This window comes from Carex rostrata, chromosome 26 (genome assembly GCF_964058835.1).
Source record: "Carex rostrata chromosome 26, lpCarRost1.2, whole genome shotgun sequence".
Lineage (NCBI taxonomy): Eukaryota > Viridiplantae > Streptophyta > Magnoliopsida > Poales > Cyperaceae > Carex > Carex rostrata.
The window spans coordinates 5,672,231-5,690,450 of NC_135943.1; the positions used below are offsets into that span (position 1 = coordinate 5,672,231).

Here is an 18,220-nt window from a genome sequence, read left to right on the forward strand (position 1 = left end):
TTTTACTCTAACTGAGCTCACATATCATGCAGGCGGTACATTTGCTTATTCTGAACTGCACCAGTAATTACCAATGGACTAGTACATTATGTTGGAAGATTCTATGTAATTTTAATTTTTGTTTTTTCAAGAGTATATATTTGAAATAAGTCTAGAATGGAGTGCTGACATTGCATAGTCTAGGCAAATATAGTTCAAGTCGTATTGTTTTAGCCTTTTAGGGGAGAAGTAAGATTTCGGGTTTTATTGGATCCGGGTCGAAGATTGGACCTTTTCAAATAATGAGGTATACATTTCAGGTTTTAGTAAGCTCTTTACAACTGAGGATATTGGCATGTTGTTTATTTATTTTTATTTTTTATCAAAATAAAACTATGCAACCGTTGAATGAAGTAGAGAAACTAGGGGTAATTGTGTCAAATATTTGTCTCGTATGTTGTGTTGAATTTTAGAGAAAAATAGAAAAGAGACAAAGAAAATGGTTTATGGTAAAAATGCATTTCTGTAGTGGTGTTGATCTGTTTTTTGTTATTGAAAAATCTTAATTTACACAAGTCCTATTCTATATTTATACTACAACTTCTAACGACTATATTATGTACCTGTTACTGTACCAACGTTACTATTCCTATTTATGGTATATACTATTCATCTACTTTATACCTATTTCTAAAAATAACAACAGAATTGATATTTTATTCTTGATTGATCCTAGGCTGCTTGATCGATGATGAACCACTAAGATCAATCTTCGACTTCTTCATTATTTTTAACACTCCCCCTCAAGCTAGGAATGTTTTTGAATGTCGTACAATCCTAGCTGACTTGTAATGTTTTTGAATGGACTCGGGTCCAATCCTTTGATGTGGATATTGGCAAGTTGCTCCTCGCTTTACATATAATTGTGGCTTGAACATTTTCCATGCATGGAGGTATTGCATCATCTTTAAGTCTTGAAGATGGTTGAACAACCTTGATGTTCTTCGCATTTTTTCATTCCTACAACTAAAAATTCAAACAATCGCAATAACCCGACCTTTGTATCTAAATTAATTTAAAATCAACGTAATTAGCCAAATTTAATTCTTGTGTTAACTTATTAATTTGATCATTTGAGTTATGTCTAGATTATTAATTTGGTCCGTATCACCGCTATCAATTATCAAATTATCATGTAAAGAAATTATAATTGAATTTAAGTAGGTTTACTGAATTCAAAATAATTGAAACTCGCATCTAGAAGAAGATTCGAAAAAAAAAAATTGGAAAATAATTGAAAAAAAATTTGAAAAAAATTGTCAATTTATTTTTACATATATATGTTTACATAATTTGAAAATTTTATAAAATAAAAGTTTGAAAAAATATTAAAATTTGAAATTTGTTTACTGATTTACAGCATTCAATGAAATTGTCTACAAAGTTATGTGATTAGGTTTACAAAATTCAAAACAATTGAAAATAGCATCTAGATGAAAATTAAAAAAATAATTAAATAAAAAAAATTTTAAAAAAAATTAGAATTTTTTTTACCGTTTATAAGATTCAACGAAATTATCTACAGAGTTATGTTATAATGTTTACATAATTTAAAATAATTGAAGTAGCATATTGAATGATATTTGAAAAAAAAAGTTGAAAAAAAAATTTGACAAAAAATTTGAAACAAAATTTTAAAAAAAAATTTGGAAAAAAATTTGAGAAAAAAATTTTGAATTTTTTTTTTTTTTTTACATATGTCTATTAACATAATTTTAAGGTGGTCCTGGTCAAAGTAATTAAAGTCAAAGGTTTAAATAGCATTTATCGCGTCATAGCGTGCCAGTTGAAAAAACAACGCTATTCTCAAATAGCGCCGCTATAGCGCGCTACAGCTTTTGTGGTCCGAAAACGTTATAGCGCGCTATTTAGAACCCTGATTAAATTTGTTAAAGTGGAAGTTATTGGGAACCACATAGAAATTAGGGTTTTATGTTAACAAGATTCGTTGAGTTGATTTACAGGATTTAGTATTGAAGTTTATTGACTTTGCTTAGTTTACAGAATTTATAAAAACATTCGGAGATTTTTGGAAGACTGAAGTTGGAGGACTAGTAGCTGCTTCCGTATGTAAGACATGCGTTGTATTACAACTTCAGGTTATGTGAGGATGGTGTGGACAAATTGAGTTAGAGTGATTTTCTTTTATTAAGAATGTTGGATATATTATTTTTAATATTTGAGATAAAAATTTGGACAAAATTGTCTAATTCTTATTTTAAAATAAAAATAGAGAAAAAAAACTTTTAAGATGGTCAATGGGTTTGCTGTAACTATTCCTTGTCAAGCGGGTCGTGTAGTTAACTGAGACATGTCACATGTGTAACTTATAGTCAATGGGTACATGCTACAGCTGGTTAATTTATAACTCACTATACTATTGTTATACTCACCAAGTGCAAAGGCTTTCAAATGGATCTCTCTCGTGGCTTGACTTGTAGTCAATGGGTACAAAAAAAAGTTTTATTACGAGTTCAGATCCAGATCCAGTGACTCAATCTTTGACTCAAAGATTGAGTTTTAAATCGGGACCGTTCGATTTGAATATGTCATAATCTATTCGAAGTGCAGTGCACACATCTTAAAAGATGAATTAGAATTACAAAGCAATCTGGACCGACAGATTCAAATCAAACATTCTCGATCCAAAATTCAAATATTAAATTACTTTAGGAGATCCGGACCCATTTATTACCTGAGTGAATGCATCAAGGATATGGACTTTTCTGATCGTTCGTACAAGCAAATTGGTATCACCTACTTTTCCAAAAAAAAAAAAAAAGTATGATGGAAAAATCCGGTTCTTTTAATATTCTAAAAAAATACAAATTCCATAGCCTTTGGTTTTTTTTTTTTTTTTTTTTTTTTTTTTTTGTGAAATGCTCAGACCGCTAGAAAATTATGAGGGTCTTATAGACCTATACCCTTCCAAAATTCATTTTCTTTTAATTTAGAAGATATGTTGTTATTTTATCCATCATTTAGTGTTATTATATATTTTTTATTTGTTATATTGTTGTTTTTAACATATTGACCGTCAAACAAATATTGACCGTTATGTTTCACGACTTTTTTTTTACATGTTTATTAGTTATTTTGTGATGTTTTATGATGTTTTGTATTGGTATTTTTATATGATTCGAGTTATATATTTTATTTTTTTTACTAAAGAGGCATCTAAGTAAACTAAAACATAAGATAAACAAATACTACAATTCAGCACGAAAAAGAAAAATGGTACAATTCAAACATAAAATACTACAATCCAACCTAACTAAAACTACGTACAACCTAACATAAAGAAAAATTACCGTCGACCACGGCGTGTGGGTGGGGGTGCTGGGTCATGCTAACGATGACTAGAGGGGGACCATCGCTCTGCTGCCTGACCCCTAGTAGCTCTGACGGGTCTATCCCACCGGATGGTGTCCTCCAGAATGGCAGTGTACGTGACTAGTGGCGATGCCTAGAAGAAGGAATTTGTTGCTTGGGTCGCAAAGTCATCATCACGACTTTGCGACCTGCTACTGCTAGACTCATGGTCGTGGGAACTGACTGCTGAGATACCGTGGTGGATATGCTGGAGGCCGGAAGTTCGTAATGTCCTCTTCATCCTCAGCAGTGTCAGCAGTTCATATATCCTGATCCAAACTGGATTTGGTCTCTTGCAGATCATCGATCCTCCTACGCACCCTATATACAAAATCTTAATTTTGAAACATACAAATAACTAGTAACTTGACAAAAAAAAAGAAAACCATATGACATACCATGAGGATCCACCACTGGTACTCCGTCCTGGTTATAGCAAGTTACGTAAAAATCTAAACAAAGTCTGGTATTTTTGGAACCTGAATTTTGGTGTTTTGTTTCCTTAATAACAAGTTACGGTAAATTTGAACAAAGTATGTATTTTGGAACCTGAATTTTGATGTTTGGATGGCTTAATAACAAGTGACGGTAAATCTAAACAGATTCTGGTATTTTTCAAACAATTTATAATGAATAATTCCTAGAATTATCTAACAATTTATAACAATTCATTGCAATTTATATTTATTCATGATCTTCTATAAAATTTATTGCAATTTATATTGATTTATAATAATTTATACAGATTTATAACAATTCCTATAAATTTATATTAATTAATAATAATTTATAATATAAAAAATCCTATAATTTGATACATATATAACAAATTTATATTCATAACTAATTTCTAACAATTCCTATGATTTATAAAAACTTATAACTAATTTATACAAGTTTGGTACATTTCTAACAAATTCTATCAATTTATGACAAATTTGGACTACAAAATAATTATTACAAATTCTACCATAATTTCTGGCAGTCCGGACATTTTTAAAAATAAATAAAAAAGCGAGACAACTTTAGAATTTTGTATTTTTTTGAGGATATAATAAATAAAAAATCGGTGGAAAGATAAAGGTGGATATATTTTATTCGTACTTTCCGATTTGAAATTGATAATCACATTCATATAAAAAAAAATAGCTTCATGGAATTTAAATCAAGAGATTTTCTTCTTATTTAAAAAAAGTAAGAAAAGAAAAAATATAAAATTCGGTTTTCAAGTATATTCTCATATGAAGGAGGGTTCAAATGTCTTTGTTTTTGTGTGCCTCCATGAAGCCTCCATTTTCAGAACTATAATATCTTAAAATTTAAAAATTATATTCTCATATAAAGGAGGGTTCAAATGTCTCTATTTTTGTGTGCCTCCATGAAGCCTCCATTTTCAAAACTATAATATCTTAAAATTTAAAAATTAAATGTCAAAATATAACCGTTAGATATGATCCATATTGTTTTCTCTTTACACATGTATATCATGAAATTTCATTTTTATTTTGATTAATATCAGGAGCTTGTAAAAATACACCATTGCGGATAAATATTGGACATTGAAGTTTCAACTTATTGATCCATATATAAACTTATTAAAAATACACCGTTGTCACAACTAACGGTTTTATTTTAACATATATTTTCTAAAAATTAGGTTATTTAAAAAATTCAAAATTGCAGGCATTATGGATGCACAAAAGGTAAAGGCATTTGAACCCTCCTTATTTTTATAGAGATATTATGTTAAGCAGTTTAGATCAATTGTTTGATCCAAGGTTCTAAATAGCGTTTATCGCGTCATAGCGGGGAGCCTCCAAAAAAAGCTATAGCGAATAGCGACGCTATAGCGAAAGCTATTCCAAATAGCGTTTTTAATTTTTATAAAAATTATATTATATATTTGTACTAAATATCAACATTATTTAGTCTCATAGAACAATAAATAATATCAAATTGATTAAAAAATTATAATATTCATATTGAACCAATACAAAGTCCAAATTGCGACTCAAAATATCTATAGTAATACTAATATCATAAACTATCGATCTTTTTTCTATTTAAAATATCTTCAACATCATAACATAATTTATCTTTTTTCTATTTAAATTTCAAAATAACCTAGAAATTGAAAAAAAAAAAAAATCATACTTCTAGTAAAATAAACAGATGATCCTTGAAGAAATTCTTGTTAGTCCCTAAAATTTCCATAATTTAGCAATTATTTATTTGATTTATCATTAGTTAAAAAAAAAACAAGAGCAAAATGAAAAAATTATTATAGCGGACTTGAATTTGATATAATGTAATATTCATCAAAATTAAACAATATTTTCACCATTTATTTATTTTAAAGCTCATATAAATTGAAAAAAAAAAAGAAGCAAATGTTGAATAGTGCGCGCTATTTGCGCTATGCGCTATACGCTATAGCGGACCGCTATTACCGTTATAGCGTCTGTAGCGCAAATCGCGTGTTTTAATGCCATAGCATAGCGTTTGGTCTCCAAAAACGCTATAGCGCGCTATTTAGAACACTGGTTTGATCTTTGAAAATGGAGATATGAATTCATAGTACAGATCATTGTGTGTTATGCATAGCACCAAATATAACCTCATGTTATTATTTATATATCAAAATTTTGTATAATGTTTTTCTTTGTTTTTAACAATAAATTTCTAGTTGGGAGAAATTAATGATTGTTGAACAGTTTAATTAGAATTTTTGAAATTGATGGATTTTTTTTCCCTTCCAATTTCCAAAAAAAAAAAAAATAGTAATAAATGTTTAATATAAATTTGACATATTATAATATTTTTTATATATAAATTACACAGACGACTGAGATAGGTCTTTTGGCCCGATTATTTTTTTAATATCCAACATTAAATATAAAATTACAGAATACCAACGTGCCGTCAAAACATTAGTCCTAGTCAAGGAAGGATAATTGACTAGTATCTTTTGTAGAATGAAGTATGAATTTTATTGAGACCATGCACAGATAAAACTTTTGCACAAATAGTTTTTCTCGTATTATTTTCATTTTATTTTTTATTTATAACAACAATATAATTTCTAGCAGTACAATTTTGGTATTTTTTTTAAAAGCAATGATTTCAAATAAAACTTTGGTTACTTTCACCAAAAATAGTTTGGAGCGTATAAAGGAAAATCAATACTTTCAAAAATGCAGCACAAAGAAGTGGTTGATTTTGCACAAAAAGGCTTCTTTTTGTACACAAGCAAGTAAGAAAAACTTACCAACTACAAGCGAGAAGATATAGAAAAATGAGCTTGATTTTTCGTCAAAAAAGGATACAATGATCTGAACTGAGTAACTTTACGGGAAAAGAGCAAGATCCAATCATGAAAGAGATTTTCATCCCATTTTATTTAAAAGAAAAAAATCAAATAGGATAAAGAAACGCGAAATTGCTGATGTCTGCTAGCGGATCCTGTCTCGAGATGACAGGGGCTGTTTTGCTTTGAGATTCGTTCCAAGTTAAAAAGGACAATTTTGAATCATCCGATTCAATTGTACTCAATCCGATAACCTGAGAGGATGTGAATTCAACAGGTAAGTAGTGATTTCCGGATTAATAGAGACTAAAAAACGACGAGATGTACGGAAGATAATACGAAAAGACAGAATTACCCCTTCCTTGATAAATGGGCCGCTTTGTTGGGCTGTAGAGGATTGGTTTTAGCCTGCCTTCAATTTCTTTAGCTGAGACTAAATAGCGGAAACTGCACAGTAACATTTGTAACACTTGTTATGACGACACATGCGACCCCAAATCTATTATATATATATAATCTTGGTGGGAGTTTGCTACAGTACATCTACATCTATTATATATATATAATCTTGGTGGGAGTTTGCTACAGTACATCTACAGTGATAGCTACAGTACCACTGAAAAATGGAGCCCATCTAACTACATAAGGTTGACATGTGGGGCTCGCAGAATAATTTTTTAATTTTTCTCTCTACTAAAAGGTAACAGGTGGACCCATAGCATATAATTTTTTAATTTTCCTCCCTACATTTATTTTACCCTAGATCTCTCTGGATCTTTCCTCTTCCACCGTCTTTCCTTTTTTTTTCCTCTTTCCTTCATCCTCTTCAATTTTCCTTTCCACTCTTAATCGCTACCTCGGAGCAGATCTGCCTACATAAAACCTTCCCTTATTCGCCTGAAACTTAGTCGTCCTTTTTCCCTGTCTGTTTTTCTTGAAGCTACCGGAGGCTCTTCTATTGACCCATAATTGCAGCACCAAAGGAAATGATTCTAATGGCGCAATTGACAGTGGAGCCGAACAAGGGTCAGAGAATTGAGAGAGCACAATAGGCTTCTCTACAACGGTGTGTTTGAGCTTTATAGGTACATTTTTCTTCTTCTTATTTATAGAATTTACTTCTTCTTTTGTTTTTATTATTTCTTTCTCTCTATTAGAAAAAATTGATGATTTTTTTTTTTTTACTTTACATAGTAAATGCTCATAGCACCACCATAGCAGGAAAAATGTGCAACCTTCTGTCATATACTTTCTTTTGGGGTACATCATTGGTGACATTAATTTGCAATTGAAGTATTTGATGGTTTATATTGTGCCCACAGTTTGCATACCAATTGTTGCTAATTTAATATCCCAATTGATGATAATTGATACATCATTTACAGTACAGTCATTAGAACTTGGGAAATTTGCATCTTTCTTACTAAATTGATTAATGTTTCATGTATTTCTTTACTTCTTTTTCTAATATGGATAAATTAAATCTCTGTATTAGGTTTTTATGGAATTTACCAGAGAGGTCCCAAACACTTGGGGTTGTTTTGTTTTCAATGATCTAAAAAATTGAATTGTACAATCGTGCACTGTTATCGAAAATTGAATTGTACAATCGTGCACTGTTGTCGACTATTTTTTTCTGAATATCTGCAATATCTATGTTTCAAGAGAACTTGACAAATCCCTTTAATAAACCAAATTATAGCTCAGACTTCAATAAGGGGTTGGCCACCCCCATGCTTCGTCTCTGGTCACAGTTTTATATTCTTCAATTTGAGAAGTTCATTGAATTGACCAATCTGGACTGTAAGGTATTATTAGGGTTTGTGACTGTAACTGATTATAATAGTTAATCTGATTCTAGGGTTTAACATTATGTCAATGTTCTGACATTTCGTTCATGGAATTAGAGCAGATAGTAAACCAAACAAAGCAATGAATTAATGAACAGCCCGTTGAGCAGATATACGTTGTACATCTAGACATTAAGCTCATTCCCTTTGAATATCAAGATGTCATCATGAATTTGTTTTTTTCAATCTCATGTGGCATCTTTTGATACTTGAAAGTGTTTTTTTTTCTATGCGAAGGTTCACTTTCGAAGATGTATCTGCACATAATCAAGCGAAAGACTGGACAAAGCATCGATGTGGTCCTGCTTTGAGTTCCATGCACTTTCACTTTTTATAAGTTTCCATTCAACAACTTGGTTTAAAAGGGAATTGAATGCCGAACCGAGGTCCAAATTACCTTCAATTGTGATAAATTCTCCCAAATCAGCGATCGCTATCGCCATGAGGTACTGAAATCTTCTCCCAAATTTTATGATGCATATTTAATTATGATCATTTTTATCACCTCTTCACAACCTATTTGTTGATCTTTTGGCAATTTTTTATTAACTTACCTCTTTCAACAATTTGTACCTATCTCAATGATTTAATCAATAGGATGTGAAAATTTGTTCATGCAATCTTTTCACTTCCAAATTTTTTCAAGCATAATTAGATGAGTAAAAGCTGTCAATTTATGATTTCTAAATTTTGGGGATTTACAATCCAAAATGGCTTTGCTGCCATTAGTAGGCTCATATTTGTTAACATTGTCAAATAAAATATTTCCGGTGGTGTGTGCAAAAGTCAGACAAAGGGGATCAGAGAATAGCAAGGATAAAGGAAGAGAATCGTGAAGGAAGACATGATTATTGTTGATGTTTTGGTGCAATCCAGAGGTAGACTACCTGAGCGTCAGGTAATAAAATTAGTGTGTAAAAGAAAATTTTTGAGACAGTACTTTTAAGCTTTTGTAATTGTTTACATAAAGTACCTACTTTCTTAAGGAAAGAAGCAATTACCAATTGGAAATTTACTATGAAGTGGCAAAGGACTATCACTGTCCTTATTTTACAGCAACAACCTTCAGCAAACTCCAAATTGGGTTCCTAATTGTCACTTCATATTTAGAACGCGTTATGTTTAGGGAAGTTCATTATGATCAGTTCCATATACATTAATTAGCACCATTGCGTTGATGTTTAGGCATTATAACTTTCGATTGAAATATTCATATAATGTTTAACAAGTTAAATGATTTATTTTGTTCATTACTGCAGAAAGTATCGGATGCACACGGGGCTGCAAAAGATGGTGCATATGTGACACATGCATTGTTCCCCAAACAATAATGGTCCCGTTTCTTAGCTACTGATACTGGTACTTCAATCTTTTTAATTTTCTATGCTTCTTTTATTGTAGATTTGATATATGAGTCATGCCATTAAGCTTTAATATTGGTCATTCTTAGTCCCATATTTTATTCTCAATGCTGCAATTTAAAAACACAAGAGTTTTTGTTATTTTCTTCTTTAAAACTACAACTAAGTTTGTTCAAATCCAACCTACCAGCCAAATAATAAATGCTACTCAACTTGGCCTGATACTGTTGTGTTGATTCTAGGTCTAATGATATCTTATCAAAATATTGGTGAGAAGTTTGAAAGGTCTTCAAATTGGTGAGTTGACTGGTAGCTGATTAACATTATGATAAGCGAAGAACTGTAAAATTCTCATTTTGTTTAACAAAAAAAAAAATTAAATTTGGTTAACAATCAGGGTGGCATTATTTTCATTAAAACCAAAATTAGGCAAGTATGAATCGGCCAAGCAACCAAGGCAGTACATTTTTGTGATGTCAGATACTCATCTAGGTGGTCTCAACCTATTTGAGTCACGTCGACACCATAATTATGTTAACACTGTCAAATTAGTGCAACTAATCAACAGAAGCTGAAAATAAAAATAGTCTGACAAAGTGATCGTTGGGTACACTTCAACCTGTTTTATCGGTACTTAGGCCTCACAAGAAATCTGGTATATTCCTTTCCTTTTCCAATGAAACAATTTGGATGGAGGTTTAGTGACTTTGTAAATATTGTTTCCAATTCAATTTAAGCCCCTCTGATCAGTATTTTTGAATACTAAAAGGGTTAATGGGTTTCTTTTCAGATGGGGGTCAGGTAGCCCGTTTGGCGTTTGCTCATTTCTGGGTCACTGATTCATGCCTGTTACAGTTAAAGCTATTGAATATAGAGCTCCATTTAAGGTGCTCAGCCTTGCAGGTTCAGTTGCCGATGCTCTTCAAATTTAAAGTGAAATTTTGGAAGCAAACCTAGAAAGTTGGCGGCATATGTGACATTTTATGAGGCCGGAGTCTGTTAGAATGAAGACTATTTATTTAGATTGGGTCAGTCTTTTCATTCACTATACATTTTTTTAAATCAAACATCAGTTAAATAAAATAACATATAAATATTCTCTTTCACACCAAAAAAATCACACTACTTAGTTTAACTTATCCTTGCAGCTCCGGGCAACAATCAAAGCCTCCAGCAACAACTGAGAAAAAAGATCTAAGGAAGCAGCTCTTCTCGGAACAATCATAACAAAAAAAAAAACGCAATCAAGGTAAAAAGTTCCTGCATCTAACACAAACTTCAATACCAAGATAATTTCCAAAAAAAATGGACAAATTCTCAGGTGGTTCACAGTTGATATTCGTAAAATTTATTTATAGTAAATTATTACCTGCAGTTCACTACATTAAAAAAATTACATCTAGACGCATGAGTTCTGCAAATCATAAGTTACAGAAAATCACGTACCTGTTGAAATTCACCTTGCACAATACATCCATAATAGTGCCACAAAACTCAGGTTTAGTTCACTGTCGAGGGTTAATTAACTTAGTTAGCCAATTGAGGTTCAGTTGGCTGACTGCTACCAAACAGAACATGAAATCATAGTATAGTAACTGGTATAATGGATATAACAACTTTCGTATTGACAATTTGCTCTATAATTAGAGTTCAGGAAAGAGATTTCAAGTACATAAGCTCAGGTACCTGCAATCAATATGTCATCTTTTAAAGTTATCCATGACGACCATTGTACATGCTAACTAAATTGCATCAGCTGCTAATGTAAGCATATATAATCACTGCACATGCTAACTAATTGCGAAAAAAAATTTGACTGGCAGGAATTGGATTTACTTATTTGCTTTAATAGTTTGATATGCAAGAGTGTGTATGGTGAGACTTGGGGGAAGAAATGGGAATCTGCCACAAGAACTAACTGGATGGATTCACATCCTAAATCCCCCTTGAAGAAATACGATCTGTGTGTTGTGTGACAGGAGGTATATTATATAACTCTTAGCCTTTTCATTTTCAACATCTTTTAGTTATTTCCAATTATGTTTGCTGACCTCACAATAGTAAGTCAAGCCTTAGATACTGGTTGAATCCTATCTGAGTTTAAACCCCACTTTTTCGCTTGTCTTTCTTGGTTTTTTTGTGTGTTGTATTTCACAACCTAACAGCCATTGGTGCTGTGCCAGTCAGGGTACAATAATGGTCTGTCACTGACATGTCTCGGCATTGAATGAAATTGCAACCTGACAAGATCCTATTCCAATAGGAGTTTGGGTAATAAATTATTATTTATTTTATTTACCTTTCTTTGTTATGACTTATGATTTATGAGGTTTCAGAGGCAGTTAAGAGTAATTGAGCTCAAGAATCATCTGCAGGTTCCAATTCCTATTTTCGTGGTATCTTTTATATGTGAGCTCTCTGGAAGTCTGATGCTTCAACTTTTGGTATGTTATTTACTACATTATTGGTATTTCAATATTAATGATCAAATTATTTTTACCAAACTATACCTCTAACATTTTTTTAGTGCCTATGCAGACAATGGTGCTGCTTCATTTGTTGTTGACCAAAGCACAGACCACACCGAGTCACCTGTTAATAGGTTGGAGAAAACACTTGGAACCATTTTGATAAACAATGTAAAAAAAAAAAAAAAGTGTTTAGAATTTAAAAACACTTATCTTACATAGACAACAATTTTATACTATATTTATGAATGTACGCTAATATTTTCAGTTGTACTGGTTTTTCTTATGCCTTTGCATTATCATTTGAACCTTCAACATTGCTTTTGTTCTATATATAGTTCTTTTATATAAAATTTGTATATAGTTTTGCCTCTACTCAAATGCCACCGCCGAAGCAAAGCGAGGCTCATTGCTAGTAGTATGGAATTTGTAATGTCTACGTTAACACTCTGATCGGAAACAACGGAGCATAAGAAATGAGTTCATTTCAATAAAATGAGATGAATAGAAATGATTTTGATTTGAAATTTTCTGATCGGAAACTATTTACAAGCGAGTAGAATTCATTTTCAAGAGGAAAAAAACCATTCATCATATTTGTTGAATTTACAGAAATTGTCATTGTTAGAGTTTCACAGAACTAAGAAAATGAATGTTAAATTGAAAAAAAAAATTTACTGAAAAACGATACAAGTTTGGAGAAAACAATTCAATACCTCGTCGGACCTCCTGATGTGAAGAAAGGAGATCGATTTCACCGTGCAGTTGACGAAGGAAGAGAAGAACGAAGAGGGTAGACAGGTCTTCTCATGAGCAAACAATCAATTCTCGCCAAATACCCACGTTTTGGCGGAGAGTTGCTGACGCGATTTGAAGGTCGAAAAGTCGCGTAAATTGAACTCTTCTCTAGCTTCTCCTTCGCTTCCGATCACGAACGCGACATGCGATTCTAATTCTATTTCGCGTTTGTCGCTCCCTTCACCTTTCCGATCAGAGGGTAACTCATTGAATACATAATGAATTCGGACCACCTGATCTCTATTGACACAAATATTAAAAGAATCCGTACATTTGATTTTGGGTCAAATTTCATAAAAATAATTATTTGTAGTAATAATTTGATTATGATATCCAACTTATTTGTTTGGTATGACTCTAATAATTATTGAATTCATACGTAACTAAATTTAATGACGATATCTAAATTCATTATTGAATTATGTCAACCTGACGCCTTGTTATATGTGTATTTTAATGTCTAATTAATATTTTTGTGTATATATAGAGAGAGAGTTATTGTAATATTAGGTACAAAATAAAAAGTATAGCACAACCTAATTAATCAAATAGATAAACTGTTTTGATGGTTAATTAACTGGGTTGCTTTGTAATTTAGGCCCACTATAATTTTTAATTAAAAACTACCATCCTTTACCATGCCAGTGAACTTAAATAATTACAGGTGATTTATTGCTAAAACTAACTAGACCATAATGAAAAAAAAAATTACTATTTCAAGTTTCAAATGTAACACCACACTTGTAGATGTTGTAACTTGCTAACAAAAGTTAGTATAGAATGACATTTATATTTCTTGTTCCGGATGCTTTTAGGTGATAGGAAACAAAAAAGTAATATACTTCTTGTCCTGGTTACTTATATATATACATTATTTTGCTTTCAAATGAATTCTTTTGCTTTTTGTGTAGGTCAGAAAGTAATACAAATTATTCCTGGATAAAGAGGAGGATAAGAGACATACATTTGTGCAAAGAGCAATATTCGAAACTTGTTTCGGCGGCTATAGCTCCGCAAGTTTTCTTCAGAGAGAGAGAGAGAGGGGGGGGGGAATGATACATAGCCGTCGAAAATTAATATTTTGTTTTCAATTTTTTTTTTGTCAATGCAACTTTTGATCAAAGCGGGACATAACGGAAAATTAATTTTTCAATCAAAAATTAAAATTTTACCTTCTGAAATATTTATTTCTGAAGTTTTTAATTATTGGGTGAATTATGTCTAATAAAAAACAAGGCACATCTAAGATCAATCCAGGAATTTGAGTAATCCCAAAGTTCATAAAAATAATTATTTGTAGTAATAATTTGATTATCATATCCAACTTATTTGTTTGGTATGACTCTATTAATTATTGAATTCATACGTAACTAAATTTAATGACGATATCTAAATTCATTATTGAATTTCATATGTAACTCTAATAATTATAAATTGATTTGATTTGATTTTTGTTTAATATGTTATCATCTATCTATCTGAATTTTGAGGATAGATTTCCTTTTAGAAGGAAATAATATAACGTTTGTTAAATTTAACCATATCTTTTAAATTTGTATCTCTAGACTTATTTATAAAATTAAAACAAATTAACAATATTGCAAACACTTAAGAATAACTATAATGGATTTCGGATCACTATTTTCCGAACATATTAGGTTTTGGGCAGCTTGGGTTAGTTCGACTTATTAAAAATATTTAGATTGGTTCGGATCAGACGGTTCTCTTTTATTTTAGAAAATAATCAAAATATCAAGTCAGGGTCGAACGGCTACAGGAACATCTAGTATCTAGTTGAACGACACGTGCCGCTCGCCGAGTGGATGCAAGGCTCGTACGTGGATGGTGCAAAGCAGCAAAGGTTGCCTTTTCTCTCGTCTGTTGCAGCGCGATATCTGTAGCCAAAGGTATTTGAATAACTTTTTACTTGAATATGTGAGATGCACATCGCTATCGCTACATAATTATGCACACAGACTTCATTATATCAGAGAAAAAAGGGACTGTAAGCTGGAATTCGCATCCTCTGAGATATCTCATTTTTTGCGTGACTTTTTGAAAATTATGAACTGTTCAAATACGTTCTGCGCAAATCTCAAAGCTAAACTAATACTGGCCCGTTGCGCTATCCCCGAATAAGCACATGCCACGTTGGTCACGCAAAATATGAGATATCTCAGAGGATACGCACTCTGTAAACTGTCCGTACGATCCATATCTTGTTGATATCTAATTCGTATCTTTGGCATTAATGCACACCGCGTTAATAGATCTGGACCGTTCGTTTGATAATCCGTATCTATAAAGTTTAATTGAACGGAAATCTATTAATTTACTGGTTTTTTCAGGAATCTCACCCGACTTCTATCAAACTTGGAAAACGCGCATTAAAATTTTTAAATTTAGAAAGTTTCGTTTTTTTTCTGAAACTATTAAGAATCTGAAAAGTTATTCAATTAAACTTTTTTTAATCAAATTTCAATTTCTAAACCTACGTCAGATCTGACGAACTGTAGAGCCACCAAAATCTTATAAATCATACATACATATTATGCATGGCGTCTTACAGTAAAACATTTATTATATCATAAGTAAATAAATGAAATATTTATTTTGTATTTATAGTTTACATCTCAAAAGTATTTTTACTTAGACATAATAAATATTTATTTTGTTCATATTTCTTATGTAAAATATATATTTTATAATGACGTAATAAATTTAATATTAGAAAAAATATTTTATTATCGAAATATATTCGTATTTTATATACTTTTTTTAGTTAGAAAAATAATAGTTGAAAGTATGTAATTATGTTAATATGTATGAATTAGGTATTCGAAACATATCTGTATTCGTATTTATATTTGTTTAATATCTAATATGTATTCGTATCCGTTTGATATTCTTATTCGAAAAAGAAATACAGATATATTTTTACCACTAATCGATCATGGATTGATCTGTTTTCACCCCTACATTTCCAAGGTACTCTCTTACTTACCTGACTGTCTCGTCTGTCATTTATTTAGCATTTAAATATATATTTTAAGAGGAGGCCATTCTAATACCTCATGTTTTTCATATCTTATCATACCTCATATTGTATATCTCTATTTTCAAAGTTCAAACTGTCGATTCAAACCGCTCAACATGATATCCATACTAAAATATGCTTGAGGATGAAATTTTTTAATTTTTTACAATTTTTTTACTATTTGTTCAAAAGGTACAAAATCACTATATCTGAACTATTCAACATGATATTTGCACCGTACAAAATCACTGTATTCATATTCACTCATTGAAATGTGGATATAGATTTGGTATTAGTATTATCCGCTCCGAATTTGCTCTGTTTACATCCCCTAAGTACTATGCATAGCGCAGATTGATCCATACAGTTAATTAATATCCTTATTTTTGAAATGCCAACAGTCGATCTGAATCATCCAACATAATATCCATATGAAAATACATTCACAAACTTAATTTTATATATTTTAGAAAAAAAAAACTCTTTTTTAGATATGTAAAAAAAATAATTCTTTTAATTATCTTTTGGATTATCCCAAATTTTTTATTAATATTCAAAATTAATGAATAATTTTAAAAATCTACACCTCAAATTTTGAAATATATCCAAACTGGAGATTAAATTCCAGGTTTCATACAAACTTTCCCCAAAAGAAAATTTCCAGTTCTAGACATTCTGAAACCAGAAAAAAAATTGTTTTGCGGAACTAGAAATTAAATTCCCGGTTTTGGTTTTGGAATTCCAAAACCGGAATTTAATCTCCCAGGTTAAATTTTTTTTAAATATAAAATGTTATAATTTATTTATTTTTCGTATTGAAATATTAGAAATATTTTATATATTTCTTTGAAAATACATGGAATACTATATATATTGTATTTATTAGAAAGACTGCAATAAATAAACCAAATCAACATTTTTCAAGCCGAATTTTTCGCGGCTGTAACAAAAATTAAAATATTTTTTTGTGTATTATTAGAAAAAATATATATATTTTGAGTCTGAGTTATTGATCTTGGTTGAAAAGTCACTTCTAGGTAAATACAAAATATATTGCAATCATTCTATTTTGAAAAGGACAAAAAAAATAGAAAAAGGTTCTCCAATTAATAAGGTTGTCAGATTTTGTCAGAGATGCTATGGATTTGATCTCAATTCGTTCTCCAAAGATGTAAAAAGAAAAAAAAAATTAGAACCGGAAATTGAATCTCCAGTTTCGGATTGTCTAGGAACGGAAATTTTTTCTGCGGAAAGTTTGTATGAAATCGGATAGTTAATCTTCGGTTTTGATAGATTTCGAAATCCAGCACACCAAAGTGTAGATTTATATATTATTTATTAATTTTAGATATTAATAAAATTTCGGTGAATTATCTGTAATCATTAGATCAAGTGATTTCTACCTATCTAAAAAAAATTAAAACAATAAGATCAATAGTTTTAGTGATTATATATATATAGAGTTGGACTATGTTGCATTGCAATGCATAGACGCTCTTGTACATTAGACTATAAATCGTTAGTTTTGATTTTCAAACAACCGATTCAAACTGTTCAATTTGATATCCATATTAAAATGTGCTTCGAAACCAAATTTTATATTTTTTTGAAAATTGTTTGTTAATTTTTTAGAATTTTTGACAATTGTTTTTTTTTTATATTTCAGAAATTTCTGAAAAATAGCAATTCTCAAAAATTCTAAACAAATAGTAAAAAGTTTATGAAAAATATAAATTTGGTCTCTATAAACATTTTAATACTAAGAATATATTGAACTCTTTAAATTGATTGTTTAAATTTTAAATTCAAGGATTTACAGACCAATATACATAGAGCTTATACATTACAATGCACCATAGTCCATCTCTCTCTGTATATATTGACAATTATTAATTGTCATAGAAATGAACTTTCCAATGGATGTACAAATTGTCACGTGTCAGCCATCCACCGTTTGTCTCGCGTTTAGATTCAATAAAAATATCTCA

The 18,220-nt window shown here is 30.6% G+C and overlaps 1 long non-coding RNA gene across 11 annotated transcripts; it reads left to right on the top strand.

Moving 5' to 3' along the window:
- The first annotated feature begins 7,491 nt into the window (after positions 1–7,491).
- On the top strand, positions 7,492–12,656 carry LOC144544062 (uncharacterized). 11 transcript variants are annotated; one of them, XR_013508141.1, is made up of 11 exons: positions 7,492–7,803; positions 8,806–9,014; positions 9,355–9,466; positions 9,828–9,927; positions 10,172–10,226; positions 10,720–10,957; positions 11,078–11,178; positions 11,577–11,611; positions 11,753–11,911; positions 12,259–12,373; positions 12,468–12,656. It is a non-coding gene; the product is annotated as an uncharacterized LOC144544062 (long non-coding RNA). The 11 variants fall into 11 exon arrangements; XR_013508139.1 differs by having other exon boundaries at positions 11,078–11,611; XR_013508140.1 differs by lacking the exon at positions 11,577–11,611.
- Positions 12,657–18,220: the final 5,564 nt, after the last annotated feature.